General features: G+C 47.9%; 1 protein-coding gene across 2 annotated transcripts in view; it reads left to right on the forward strand.

Annotated features, from left to right (window-relative positions):
- The window catches only part of B3GALT5 (beta-1,3-galactosyltransferase 5), a 101,813-nt gene that overhangs the window by 18,119 nt on the left and 68,554 nt on the right, over nucleotides 1–15,140 (forward strand). For both annotated transcript variants that reach the window (XR_011432890.1, XM_001493811.6), the window contains exons 2-3: nucleotides 794–872; nucleotides 14,602–14,763. The gene's annotated coding sequence lies outside the window, so the exon portion shown is untranslated. The remainder of the gene's footprint in view (nucleotides 1–793; nucleotides 873–14,601; nucleotides 14,764–15,140) is intronic.

Consider the following 15,140-nt stretch of genomic DNA (forward strand, 5'->3'; position numbering starts at 1 on the left):
TTGCTATTCAGAAGTACGTGTAGTTACAATTATGGAGATACTGGTTTAAAATGAAAATGACTAGGATTTGAAACCTGTGTTTATAAGTCACTTATTTTAGTCTAAATCTGAGTTCTTGTTTCTCCAACTGATATGTTCTGTTTCTTTTTCTTATTCAAGTAGGATATATATTCTCAATAAAATTCTCAGGGCACATCGCCAGTTTTGGTTTTTACAGGACAGTGGCCCCACCTTGTTCTGTAACACAGCGCTCAAAGCCAGATACCGGTGAAGAAATGAAGTGGTTTGTTGAGTGCAACAGTAGGCCTCTCTCATAAACCCATCAATGTTTAACAATTTTAACGAGCTTTTAAAAAGTGTCATATTTTCACTGTGAATCATTTCACATTAAAATCTGTGGTTTTCCTGCCAAAGTTATCTTTAATGAAAGCTATTTACTTTCAGCCAGATTTTGAGTAAAGTGAATGTGAGTGAAGCTGGAAGCAGATTCCACAAGAAACCCAAATGTCAGAGGGGGAAATTGCTGAGCAGCTGGGTCTTGGTTCTGTTAATGCTCCCATTGACAGGCTCAGCCACACTCCGCCAGCACTCCCAGGACAGTGCCTCCTTCAGGACTTCTTGGGCATTGGTGACCTGGGTCAATGAACCTTCTCTCTCAGACATTTCTGCCTTCCTCCATCGATTCTTGGTGCCTGTGCTGGGTTTTCAAGTGAGAGAGTGAAAGACATGAGGAGGACTTGCCTTTGATGAGGAGATGATGTTTACGTGTTTGTATTTTCTTTTTCCATTTCAGGGAAGCTGCTTTCTATAGATTCACTGCAAAGCTGTGATTGCCTAGAGGTGGCCAGAGGAGAGAACGCGGTCCCCGGGAGGTAAGGCAGCAGAGGAACCCAAGGAAGGATGGGACGCAGCTGCATGGAAATAGCTCCCCAGCTGGTTTCGAGTCTTGAATGTAACAATTTGTCTCCTCTTTGATAGCTGACCCTGCCTGTCGATTTTCTCCAAACAGAAGTAAAACTCGAATGGGGAAAAATTAAATGGAAAAAACCATTTTTCCTTTCAAAATATTCATAGAGAGAGGAGGAAGCGTGTACTTAGAGAGCTAAATACAATGTTCCTCGTGGGCGGAATTCCACCTAATACTGCCATTGTGCTTGCTGCTTAGCAAGCGCACCAAAAGCACACTGCAGATCTTGAGGGAATAACTGCTTTGAGTCATTTTATCCATTTATTCACTTAGTAACTGTGTGTGTGTTTGAGGGCCGCCGTAACAAAGGGCCACAGACCGAGTGGCTGAGACGACAGAAATGGATTGTCTCACAGTCTGGAGGCCAGGAGCCCGAGGTCACGGTGTGGGCAGGGCTGGTTCTGGGGGCTGCGAGGCCGACTCCGCCCCAGGCCTCTCCCCCAGCTTCTGGGGGTTTGATGTCAGTCTTTGAGGTTCCTTGGCTTGTAGAAGCACCACCCCAATCCCTGCCTCTGTCTTCCCATGGTGTTCTCTCTGTGTGTGTGTGTGTCCTAATTTCTTCTCCAGTCGTGGATTAGGGGCCCACCCTCCTCCGGTGTGGCCTCATCTTAACTAATTGCATCTACAATGATCCTATGTCCAAGTAAGGCCACATTCTGAGATCCTGGGGGTTGGGACTGCAGCATATGAATTTAGGGGGAACACAATTCAGCTCAGGATAGTAAATATTTATTCACGCACCCAGTAAATGTTTCCTGAGCATCTCTTATGTGAAACTATGGTATGAGGTGTGGAGATTTAAATAAACATGAATAAAGTATTTCCTGTTCCAAGCCACTCGCAGTAAAGTGGGGGAGCGCTGTATAAGCAAATAACTGTACTCTGACAGCGATCTGGTAAAGGTCTGTGCAAGGGGCTGTGGTGGTACCAAGAAGGGGCGTGGCTAAGTGTCCTTGTTTGTGGAGAGGAACACTTCCTGCAGTCCAGGAAGCAGCAGCTTGAGGGCGGTCGACATGGGACGTGGAGAGGGAAGGTCAGGAGATTGCCCTACAGAGGTTTTACTGCTTCTGAGAGTGTCACTTCTGCTGTGTTGACAAATCACGTGTGCTTTTGAATTTTGTGTCTGGACAGCCATTCTTTATTATTGTGTATGCCTTATTTCCTGAACGAAGATTATCTTCCATCTGCATGATCATTCTATGCCTCCCTCCTGGCACAAATAGGCAAATGCTGGAATTAATGCTCTGTATGTGCCATCGGTTTCCCTGTCTTTCTTCTCTGCACAGCTTTTCATTCCTCTTCATGCTAAAGCATCCTGACTTGTGTTTCTGAACAGTCCTAATGACGCTCCACTCTTTGCCTCTAATAACCCACGAGCCTCTTCAGTGTGAGCAGTAGGGGGTGAAACGCTTGATGTTGCTTCCTCTTCCACTGAAATAAGCCAGATTCCGTTTCTTCTGAGAAATAATTGAAGTCTTATGAAATGCACATAAAGCAAAAATACCTAATGCACTGAAAAGTTTTGCAAAACAGTTTGGTCCCTAGGAGATGCCATATAAAGTGAGAGATTTTGTGTAAGAAAATGTTGCAAAGAAGCATGATTTGGCTTTTGGAGACATGGACATCTTCTCATTGGTTCATTCCAAACTTTCCTTTGTAAAGGGGCACAAGCGTAGGGTGACTAATGGCAACTGGCTTTTTGGTGGTAGACATGATGCCGTCTATACAGAAGTTGAAATATAGTGATGTACACCTGAAATTTATATAATATTATAAACCAGTGTGACCTCAATTAAAAATAACTTTCCTTTGGGCTTATATGTGGCAAATACTGGGCATCCACAGATGCTACAGTGATGAAAGATACAGAAAAGGACCCTTGCTCTGTCCTGGCGTTATCAACCAGTGGGAAAGGTGGGCAGAAGTCCAAGGTTGGCACAAAGAAATAATGAAACACAGTCCTGTTAATGAAACTGATAAAATACCAGACAGTGGGTTCCGCGAGTAGTAAATGAAGGAACGGCTCTGCTGAGGACTTGGCGTGAGGGGTGAGTAGGGTTTGCTGAGCAGAAGTGGGGTGAGGGTGGAAGGTGGAGGAGGCCCCGGGAAAGGCGCGCAGCATGGGACATTTGCACAGGAGGGAACGCATGGGTCTGTTCAAGGAGTGGAAAGAGAACAAGTGTGGCCTGAAGGTAGAGGCCAAGGGAGATCAGCTGGAACAGATGCGGCAGGACGTGAGCTGATTTATGGGGGCCTGGTGGATCCGTGGATCGTCATCTTAAAGATCGGCTGAACTTGTTAGTCAAGAAATGAAATTTCATGCCTCAACGAGTCAAGATGCACATTGCGTGCAGCACAGTCCAACCTGAATTGCTGGCTATCGTTTTCATTGCCTCTTGTTTAAGAGGCATTTCATATGATTTGGAATCTGGGCAGGCCATAGTTTACAGAAAGATGACATTTCCTTGTTTTAATTATCTTTCTTCTTTCTCCACCCGTACATGTGGTTTGCATGCTGACTTCCTGTCACTTTCGAATTCTTTATTGAGATGTCACTCAAGCAGCCTATATTCTCTGGCTCTAGATTCGTTTGGGCGTAGGCATCTGGAATAAGCAGGAAGTGTTCTCTGGGAGATATCTCTTTATTTGTTTTCAAGGTGTTTTGTATGGGGGTAAGAATACTATCCTTCCTTAATGTCACCAGACCCAGGCAATCCAAGAGCTTTTCCAAATTTTTCTAAAGTGGTTGATTGCACAGAATAATCAGCAACCTCATTAATGACATTCTACTTTTTTGCTGTTATTAATTTGTTTAGTTTTTGGTCAGAAGAAAGGCCCCAACTCTTAGCTTACTGAAGTAATCAAAAGCTTTTTTTTTTTGAGGAAGATTGGCCCTGAGCTAACATCCACAGCCAAGCCTCCTCTTTTTGCAGAGGAAGGGTGGCACTGAGCTAACATCTGTGCCCATCTTCCTCTACTTTGTATGTGGGATGCCTGCCTCAACATGGCTTGAGAAGCAGTGCCTAGGTCCGTGCCTGGCATCTGAACCAGCGAACCCCAGGCTGCTGAAGAGGAGAGCTCGAACTTAACTGCTAAGTTACCGGGCTGGCCCCTCAAAGCTTATTTATTTATTTATTTTTGGGGGAAGATTAGCCCTGAGCTAACATCTGCTGCCAATCTTCCTCTTTTTCTTTTTTTTTTGCTGAGAAAGACTGGCCCTGAGCTAGCATCCATGCCCATCTTCCTCTACTTTATGTGTGGGAACCCTGCCACAGCATGGTTTGACAGATGGTGCGTAGGTCTGCACCCAGGGTCCAAACTGGTGAACCCCGGGCCACCAAAGTGGAATGTGTGAACTTAACCACTGCACCACTGGGCCAGCCCCCTCAAAAGCTTATTTTTAAAAAATCCCATGGTAGATTGGCCTTCCTAAATCTATGGACACCATTCTTTTTGTTCCTTTTGACATCGTGGATAAAACTGTTCAGTAAAATCGTTCGGTGTTATTTGGGCTGTTCAGAAAAGAATGCTCTGGAGGTTTAAAAGAATGAGGTTTCAAAAACCTTGAGTTGTGCTCTTGTGTTTTTTAAGGTTTTGGAGCTGCAAGTAAAAACACTTTTTTTCTTTAAATAGAGAAAGCTTCAGCAGGGGGTAGATTGCAGAGCGAGGGAATGGACCGGAATGAGTCCAGAGCCCCCGTGGCAGGCTGACGTCTCAGAGTCTGAGGCACGAGGCTGGGTGGGGTTCCCTTCTGCCCGTTCCCAAGGGAATAAGAGTCTAGAAGGTCCAGAAATGGAGCTTACCAGCAGGAAGCCCAGCTGACAGCCTGGAAAAGAGCAATGCTTTCCTCTGGAGAGAAAGTTCATGTAATTGAGGGAGATCTGAGGAGGCCCTGGGACTGCTCCCTGTGACCGGCACCAGGTACTCAGTAAAGGACTGCAGTATGTCCCCCCAGACTCATGCGTGTGTGATGGAGTTAGGAGGTGGGGCCTTTGGGAGTGATTAGGGTTAGATGAGGTCATGAGGGTGGGGCCCCCATGATCGGATTAGTGCCCTTGTAAGCAGAGACCCCAGAACACAAGAGCCCTTGTGCAAGTCCCCCTTGACCCCCCCACCTCTGCCATGTGAGGACACAGTGAGAGGTGGCTGCTGCGAGCCAGGAAGAGGGCTCTCACCAGCACCCGACTGGCTGGCAGCCTGATCTCCAGCTTCCAGCCCCCGGAACTGTGAGAAAATAAAGGGTTTAAGCGCCCCCGTCTGTGCTCTTTGGTTTTGGCAGCCCCAGCTGCCTGAAATGTCGGTTCCTAAGTTGCCTTCCTAAAGCTCTAAATTCGTCGATTCTGAGAACAGTGATCGTTGGTATGAATTCCCGGGCGCTCTCTCCTTCGTCGCTTGGTTCCATTGGCGCTGCCATCTTCAACGTAAGCAGAGTCTTCTCTGCTGTGTCATGGATGGGAGAGGGAGGCCCCGTGGGACCCTGGATCATCAGTCTCGAAGACCTAGAGGAGGCCTGTGGACCCCTGACGTCCTCAGAAGAAGCCAGGCTCCTCACATGCTCTTCAAGGCCACGCTGAACCCGCCCTGCCTGCTCTCCAACCTCAACTCCAGGCTTTCCCTTTGCACCCTGCCCTGTTCCTGGAACCTACCGGGCCCTTCCGGATCCCCTGCCTCTGCCGGGGGGCCTCCCAAGGGCAGCTCTGAACGGCCCCCAGGCGGGACCTCCATTCTCTCCTCTGCCCTGTGTCAGAGAAGAGCCGGAGCTGGACAGCAGACTGAGCGGCTAAACCAGATTTCATTCTGGAACTCTTGCAGTCGGGAAAATGAGAGCTCAGAGCCAGGCTCACGTCGGAATACAGCCCGGACAAGCAGGGGTTTGTAGTCAAGGGCAGGGCGGGGTTGGGGGATGGGAAGTTACTGAGAGGAAACATCAGGGGTGGAGGGTGGGATTCAGGCTAAACTGACTCGATGGGAATCTTGCTGAAGGCAGGCCAGGTGGTCAGATACCTAGCCTCAGGGTGAGGAAGTTGGTCAGATTGAGGGTGGGGGATTCTGGCTAAACCCACTAGGCAGGGTTCTTGCTAAAATTGGGCAATGCACAGATGGATACGGGAGTCCAAAGGTTGAAGCCCAGCTGAGAAGGGCATTCAGGGGAGCCTGACTGAAGTTGGGTCAGGAAGAGTCTACGTCAGGCTCACCTCACGTCACTGCATCGCTCCATGGTTATTGCTCTGCTGGTCCCGTGGGTTGTGAGCCCCTCAAAGGTTTGTCTTCTTTCTCATTGAACCCCAATCACCTGGACCCCTCGCTGCCACCGAGGAGACACACAGAAGAGGTTTTCCGAGGCAGCAGAAGGGCCTGGGATGAGGGCACGAACTGTCCTCCCTTGTGACAGCTGTGGGCTTCCAACAGGATGTGTTCCTGTCTTAGCTGGTCAGCCTCCAAAGAAGGGCGCAAGATGCCCTTGAGGCCGTGCCAGCGGCGGCACGTCACTAACACAACTTCCCACAGCCACCGGCGGCATGAAAGGTGAATGGTGAATGAGATTTTGGTTCACAGTTCTTGCTTGAGCTGATGAGGTGATGTCAAAGGTAGAGAGGATGTCAAAGGCAAAGGAACCATTCCTTACTGGTTTGGGACACTTGAATTCCCTTCTCACCAAAGGGTTCTCTGAACACCTCTGAGTGCCAACCCCAGCCACTGTGGTCAAGGGCAGCTGGTGTGAATGGCCACAGCCAAAGGATGTCTCTTGTGGGGGACTCTGTTGACCTGCCACAGGGAGCCAGAGTAGATGGGAAAACATTTTTTAAATGGGGGAGTGGTTGAAATAGAGTTGATGGTTTATTTTGAGTAGGAAAAATTTTAAAAATCGTCAGCCACTGTCACCATTTTTTCCATAAAATTAAACAATATATTTTACCCAAAAAAGTGGTAAAAAACATGCAGCTGTCAAATGTCCCATTTCACCTGACCCTAGCTCAGCCTTCGCCCAGCCAGAAGGTGAGACTAGAAAGAAGTGACAGTAAGAACAACAAAAAACCTTAGAGTGGCTGGAAATGTGGGGTGGTCTCACCCAGTGCCTCGGATATCCGTTATGCCACTCTCCCTCCCCTTGAATCGGCGCCATTGTTAGTTTTGAAGTGTGCCCATTCCTCAGCTCAGGTATGTGTGCCTGCCCACCACTGGCTGTGGAAGTCCCTGAGTGCCAGAGCAGGGCTGGTAACCTGGCCCTAATGACCTCATCATAACCTGATAAAGCTCCTCTCTCCAAATGGGGTCGTGTAGTCTGAGGTACGGGGGGTTATGACTCCACCGTATGAATTTAGGGGGACACCATTCAGCCCATGACAGGCACTGATCACCACAGTCTGGAGCCTGAGACTTCATTTTCACATCACATTACAGTAGATGTAGACATTTCCAAATACGGGCGAAGCTCTTGCTGCCTTCAAAATGAAGGTGGTTATTAGACCTGGAGCTAGAAATCGTTATTAGATGTAATAATGAAGAAGTGCACGTATTACTTTGGCACACTTCAAAAAATGTTTTGATGCATTTATTTCAACATCGTTGCCTTCCTTTGTAATCCTGTATGTTTGGTTTTATGAACTGTGTTAGAAGGATCCATGATAGAAAAACATTTGTGGGGGGGTTGGGGCTCCTTCACTGGCTTTGGGAAGAACTTCCTTCCGGGCGAACTGTAGGAGGCCCACTTCTGTTCCTCTCGCTGGCTCTCTCAGGGAAGGTCACTATGCTCCAAGGGGCAGGCGCCCTGCAGACTGTGTTCTCTCCCGGTGCCCTCGGGCCTCGTCAAGCGTGGCCTGGGGTGTGAGCAGCCAGCCAGGAGTGAGATTCTCCCGGTCCCCTGTAGACACTCCTCCCACTCTGCTTTTGGTTCAGGTCATCCCATGGACAGTGCACACCTGCTTGTCTGTAACCAGGAGCGTGTGGGCAGCATACCTCCAGCCAGGTGGAACTTGAAGGGGGGAACTGGGTTGATATTAGTAGGTGCCATCCGTGCCACTGAAGGCACACTTTGATTAGAAGTTGTGACCGAAATGATCACTGCCACGCAGGCCATGCTTTCCGGCCTCCCTGTGAGCGGGCGTTCTCTCCCTAGTCGGAGACAAGGAGACAGGACTGGAGCATCCAAGTGCCAGGTGCCAAGTAGTATCACGCTGTGCCTGAGCTGGATGTCGGCGAGATTGTCTGTTTCCAAATGCCTCCGTCTTTCCATCCCAGCAGGCTGCCTGAACTGAACAAACGGGGGCTTTTAAAATCTGCTCTGCAGCATCTTAACTCGTAATGGAAAATGCAGTAGGGACTGATTTGACAATTAATGAAATATTGTAGAATCGTGATAGAAACTTCACCCTTGGGTCAGGGAGCCTGCCTTCCGTATCTGGCTGGTGATCTGTGAAAGCAGCCATCAGTGCTTTCGGGTTTACAGAAGAGGCAAGCCCAGACCTTATTTCCTGGGCTGTAGTAGTCTTATTTTTAATTTTCTGTATATTACAATGTTTGATCTGTTAGAAGACTTTCTGGCTGGAGAGAGACTGCCGCTCCCAGGGCTAACCAATTATCAGAGAAAGCCAAAGGACATGCAGACTGACCAGCCCAGAGTCACACCGTCTCTCTGGCTCTCCCACCTCGGAATACAATATTTCTCTGCCTTCATCATCCCAGGGCCGGGTGCCAGGCGGCGAGGGGCCACCCCTGTCTCCCAGAGCCCGCCGCAGTATCTCACAGTAGCCCCTCCTAAGCTGTTCACCCTGCCCTGTCTCGCCTTTTCCACAAAAATACTCAGTAAAGGCCGTGGCCTGGACCTGTCTCCTGCTCCTGCTTCTGCTTCCTGACCCAACCTAGTGTCCTTCCTGTGGTCCTGCGTGGAAAACTATTGTTTCTAAGAAAACTATAAATAGCATTCAACTTTTCTTTCAGTGACATTGACCTGTCGGGGTCATCACCAAGTCCCCTTTGTGAAGTAAGACCTGGACACAGAGTGGGTCTCTTCTGTGATACGCTGGCCATTGAAATGCCCCGTGGAAAAAAAATCAGATTTGTGGTCAAATAAATTTGGGCTGTTCTATAGAAGATATCGTCTTTTCAGAGATTTATTTATTATTAATTTTTTTGGTGAGGGAGATTTGCACTGAGCTAAGATCAGTGCCTATCTTCCTCTATTTCGGATGTGGGACGCTGCCGCAGCATGGCTTGATGAGTGCCCAGGATCTGAACCTGCGAACCTCAGGCTGCAGAAGTGGAGCCCGTGAACTTAACCTCTACCTCTCCCGGGCTGGCCCCCAGAGATTTATTTTTAATTAAAATCATTTAAAAAATATTAATGTGGTATAACTTACATAGGCAAAGTGCACAAATCTTAGCTGTGAGACTCCATCAATCTTTACAGGTGTCTCTGCCCATGTGACCACCACCCTGATCAAGAATAGAATATATCCAGCTCTTCGGAAGGGACCTTGTGCCCACTTCCAGTCAGTAATCCCACCACAAAGGTAACTGCCATTCTGACTCCTGTCGTCATTGGTAGGTTTTACCTGGTTTTGAACTTCATATAAATGGAATCCTTTAGTACATACTCTTTCATGTCTGGCTCTTTTCACTCATTGTAATGTCTGTCGGATGAATACATAGTGGGTGTGTCAAAAATTCGTATTTAAAAAAATTTTTTTTTTTGAGGAAGATTAGCCCTGAGCTAACATCTACTTCCAATCCTCCTCTTTTTGCTGAGGAAGACTGGCCCTGAGCTAACATCCATGCCCATCTTCCTCTAATTTATATGTGGGAGGCTGCCACAGCACGGCTTGTCAAGTGGTGCCATGTCCGCACCCGGGATCTGAACCAGTGAACCCTGGGCTGCTGAATCGGAATGTGTGAAATTAACCACCGCACCACCAGGCCGGCCCCAAAAGTTTGTATTTTCTAATGGCTGTTTAGCATTTCATTGATCATTGTGCTGTTGATGGAAATTTCTTATTTACATTTGTGCCATTTATATCAATTTATTGCCTCTTGGCTCCAAATTCACTCTTTTTGACTGGACCCCATGAAACTGGCTCTGGACCCGCAGTGATTCTCTGTTCTCCGTGAGCCATGCTGTCCTCATCAAGGAGGTCTGGATCTCAGCCCTGAGTTGGGGGCTTTTCCCCAAGGTTTCCTCCTTAGCCCTGGGGGCTGTGGCTGCTCCTTATATCTGCTAGGATTCTTTATATTAAACTTTCTCTTTTTGAATTACTAGGTAATTTCGTTCTCCTGATTGGACCCATAGACCCTGAGACCATAGTTTTTGGTTATTATGAGCAACATACTCTGAACATTCTTGGCCATCATTCTTGGTGGACATAAGTAATCATTTCTGTTGAGTATGTGCCCAGTCGTTCTAATGGGTTGCAGTGGTATTCTATTGTGGTTTTATTTGCATTTCCCTAATGACTAATGATGTTGTCCTTTCTTGGATTTTTGGTATTTGGGTATTTCTTTTGCAAAATAACTTGTTCACAATTCATTTTTTAAAAAATTGTGAGTTTTTTTTTGCCATTTCCTTGCTGATTCACAGAAGTTATTGATATATTGTGGATAATAGTCTGTTTGCCAGTTATATGTTTGGCACATATGTTCTCCCAGTCTGTGGCTTGCTTTTGAACTGTCCTGATGGTATCTTTTCAAGTTCCATTCATCATCCTTTTCTTTTATGGAGTGCTTTTTGTGTCCTGTATAAAAATAATTGCCTGGGGGCCAGCCTGGTGGCGCAGCAGTTAAGTTCGCACTTTCTGCTTCTCTGCAGCCCGGGGTTCGCCAGTTCGCATCCCGGGTGCGGACATGGCACCGCTTGGCAAAGAGCCATGCTGTGGTAGGTGTCCCACATATAAAGTAGAGGACGATGGGCATGGATGTTAGCTCAGGGCTGGTCTTCCTCAGCAAAAAGAGGTGGATTGGTGGTGGTTAGCTCAGGGCTAATCTTCCTCAAAAAAAAATTGCCTAGTGCAAGATCAGAAAGCTTTTCTTCCAGAAGCTTTATTGCTATACCTTTTACCTTTGGATATGCAATGCATCTGGATTTGATTTTTATGTATGGTGTGAGGTTGGGGTCAGGTACTTCTTTCTCCCCATGTGGATATCAAATTGACCCAGCACTCTTGATTGAAAGGCCACTCTTTCTCCGCTAAATTCTCATGATGCATTCATCATCTACCATACGTGTGGGTCTATTTCTGGGCTCTCTATTCTGCTCCATTGATTTATTTGTCTGTTGTTGTGCCAGTTTTCTTACACAGTTAAAATGCACATCAGCTTATTCCTCTGGGAAAGGAAACTGGTGAACTTTGTTAAAAGATTGGATAGACCCCCTCAGCTTTTGTATAAGATATCTGTTTGCCCGGGCCACCATCCAGCTTGGGGGAGTCATCTGGGTGCAAACTGAATTGCATGACGTGGTTATTGTGTGCCTCATGCCCCCACACCCAGTGTTTTCTCCTGTTGAGAAACCTGTGATGGGGTGTATTCTTGAGGATCTTACTCCTGCTGTCTTCCTCAGGTGGCCTTTACTCCTCTTCCTGAATGCTTCCAGAAGAATCCGTTTGCTCCCTCCATGACTAAATTGCTCTTGAGGGATCAGTGACAGGCTGTTCATAAGATGCAGGGGCTCTCCACATGCAGTAGTCAGTATTCTCCAGACTAACAGAACCAACGGGAGATGAGAAAGATATAGGTAGAAGAGGCTTGCTATAAGGAATTGGGCCACATGGTTATGGAGGCTGAGAACCCCCGTGATCTGTAGTCAGCGAGCTGGAGACCCAGGAAAGCCTGTGGTGTAGTTCTAGTCTAAAGACTGACACACTTGAGACCTAGGAAGAGCCGAGGTTTCAGTTCAAGTCTGAAAGGAGGAAAAAAACCCCTGATGCCCCAGTTCAAGCAGTCAGGCAGGAGGAGTTCCCCCTTCCTTGGGGAGAGGGTGGGCTTTTTGGTTCTATTCAGGACTTCAACTGACTGGATGAGGCCCACCCACATTAGGGAGGCACATATGCTTTAATTAGTCTACTGATTCAGATTTTTACCTCATTCAAAACACCCTTACAGACATACCCAGAATAACGTTCCACCAGATACCTGGGCACCTTGTGGCCCAGTCGTGTCGACACATACAATTAGCCATCAGACTCCAAGAGCTGCGCTGCTCCCTCTGCTTCTGATGCTGATGCTCGGTCCTCCTCCAGTGGGCGGGGTGCTGGACACCAGGTAGGAGCTCAGAGTTGCTGGTCCAGCATGGGTCTGGGGCAGTTGGGGGATCCTCCCTCCACACGGCAGTTCTTTGATTCCTTGGGGACACCTGGGGTCACCCAGCTCCTGCTCACTCTTGGGGACGCTCTCCCCTCTACTGGAGCCCAAGAGTAGAGCCAGGTTTCACGGTGCTTGAAGCTTCTACAGTTTTGGTTGAGAACAGAAAGAAAACAGTGGAGGTGAGTAGTCCTGTAGCAGAGTGTCATTAGTCTCATGGAATAGCCTCCTCATAAAACGTCTTTCCTTGAGAAGGCCCAGGCCTAACCTCCAGACCCTGGGCCAGGTGGTGTTGGCATGGGGTGGACTTCGGGGAGGCGTGGCTCATCTCTGGCTCCAGGCCACATGTGACCCAGGAATTCACTCCCCATCACCCTCGTCCACTCCCCTCCTGCTCTCCTCCTCTCCCCTAGGGGAAGGGATATTTTCAGCTCTACAACTAGTCCACTTAAAAATCAGGATAGGCATGCTGGTCTGGGGTCTTTGGCCCCACTGGTTTGTGATGTGGTGCCCACTGGTGTTTTCAAAGGTGCCTAGAGTAGAATCATGTGGGACATGTAAAAATGCATATTCCTGGGCTCCAGACCCGCTTTATCAGGATCTTTGTAGGACTGACCCTTTGAACCTGCATGTTTACCCGGGTCCCGGGTGACTGTTGCAGGCCCTGAGTTTGAGAATCTCTGAGCTGTTCAGGGTGGAGATTCCCAATGTCATCTGTTCTGCATTCCCTGGGATGGGCCGGGAGATGGCGAGAGTTTTCCCAGATATGTGACCACAGCTCTGGAGTAAGTATCCTGAAGGTGGCTGCCAGGTCTCTGGACTGCTTGCCCACTTCCTGAGTCCCACCTGTCCCATCACACCTGCCCTGCAGGGACAAGCTCAAATACGGCATCCTCCACATGGCCCCTCCAGCTGGCTTGGGCCCCGGGGGACATGATGGGTTATGTGCTTCGGCCAGTAGGGCCCTGCCACTTGCTCTGCCTCCTGGGTGCCATTTGGAGTCCAGCAAGAGACCAATGCAGGAGTGAGCTGAGCGAGCATCCCTGGGGCTGGAGATCCGTGCAAAGGATCCTGAGAAAAAGCACACTAGGGGAATGAGAACTGAAGGTTTACCATTGAGGCAACCCCCGAAGAAGAGCAAACTTACCTGAGAAAGGAAGCAAAGTAGAGAAATGTCATCTTTCTCTTGCATTTGGGTTTTACGTCTCTCTCTAAAATGCATTGTGGGAGAACGCGGTTTGGTCCCCCTCACCCTTCTTCCACCAGAATACACAATACATCCTAACTGTGCAAATAAATAACCTCACAAAGAGAGAAAGAAGGGAATAGAATTCTCAGCATCCTGCATGCCAGTTCAGACACGTTCTCACTGTCTGTTCGCCTCCTGAGGTGACTTCTCTGAAGTTGGCAGGAACTCCAGCTGGACAGGGGCTCCACGGGGGCCGAGAAGAACAGGAGCTGGACTAAGTTGGTCTCCAGAAAGTTAGCTAGTTCTGGAAATCTCCATCATTGTTCCCTTTCTCTCTCTCTCTCTCTCCTTTTTTTCTTTTTGATGAGGAAGATTGGCCCTGAGCTACCATCTGTGCCAATCTGCCTCTACTTTGTATGCGGGATGCTGCTACAGTGTGACGATGAGCGGTGCTGTAGGTCTGCACCTGGGATCCGAACCTGCAAGCCCCGCCACCAAAGCGGAGTGTGCGAACTTAACCACTTCGCCACCGGGCCAGCCTCATTGTTCCCTTTCTTTTATAGTGAATATATTTGGAACAGAATTTTAACACAATGAAATTCCGAGGTCCTCTTTTGCCATCAAGACAACCAACCCTTTCTTCATGTCACTCAGTCAGTTTCTTTTCTTGCTGGCTCCTCTGTCCTCTCACCCAGGATGACATTTTGAAGACACAGACACTGAGCTGAGAATTGATGGAGTTCTTCTCTGTGTTAACGTCTTTAAGCATCAGCCACAGATTCTGTTATGTAGAGATGGTAAATTATTTGCATGAGAAATTGGACTAAAACTGACTTCTGAGTGACCATGTCTGCTTAAAAAGCTCTCCGTGGGGTTCTAACCCCTTGGAAAGACCTGAAAAGACTCTCAGATATTTGCATGCTGTTATTGTTGTCAACAGGTGAACCATGTGGTGGAATTGGTTTGTCTCGATCGTACCCATTTTACAGATGACAAAAGTGAGGCTGGGGGTGGGGCTCAGATGCTTCCCCAAGGTCACGTGGGTAGGTGACTGCAGAAGCAGCACCCCAGAAAACACTCGGGCACAAATGATGAAGAGCTGCCGGTCAGGCTTGGTGACTTGAATGACACTTTTCTTTTTGTTGTTTCCTTATAGTGATTCTTGACGAAGGGAACCATCACTTTTGGTAAACAAACCAAACCCAGAATGTGAAAGTGTTGAATGTCATATGCTGACAGCTCTTAGGAACAAACGTCCTCTTGGAATCTACCCTGTGGCTTAGCTTTCAAACCAGAGGTTCCTCTTACCAAGGAAAAAGTGAGTTATTTGCTTTCTTAATGTAATTACATTAGGATGGATGCTCCTGGATTCATTGAGGATGACAGAGATGGATGGGACAAAAGATGGAAGGATCAATTGGGAGGTTTACAAAAGAAACAAAAAAAACCAAAAATAACCATCACTGCCAGCGGAATGGAATTCCGAGGGGGTTGTGCAGATCAGACTACGGGTCCTGCTTTTTATTTGAGTAGTAAAATGGTGCTTGATTCGATCAGAGAATGCAAATGCTCCATAGATTTAGACCTAGAACATGCGGTTTCCAGTGTTGCAGGTTCTTGAGCTGGAGTTAATTATGGAGTCAGAGAAGGGTGGAGCTGGAAGGACCTAGTGAGAGATGTGGTCCCATATCTTTC

The sequence above is a fragment of the Equus caballus genome, chromosome 26, assembly GCF_041296265.1.
Source record: "Equus caballus isolate H_3958 breed thoroughbred chromosome 26, TB-T2T, whole genome shotgun sequence".
In the NCBI taxonomy this organism is placed as follows: domain Eukaryota; kingdom Metazoa; phylum Chordata; class Mammalia; order Perissodactyla; family Equidae; genus Equus; species Equus caballus.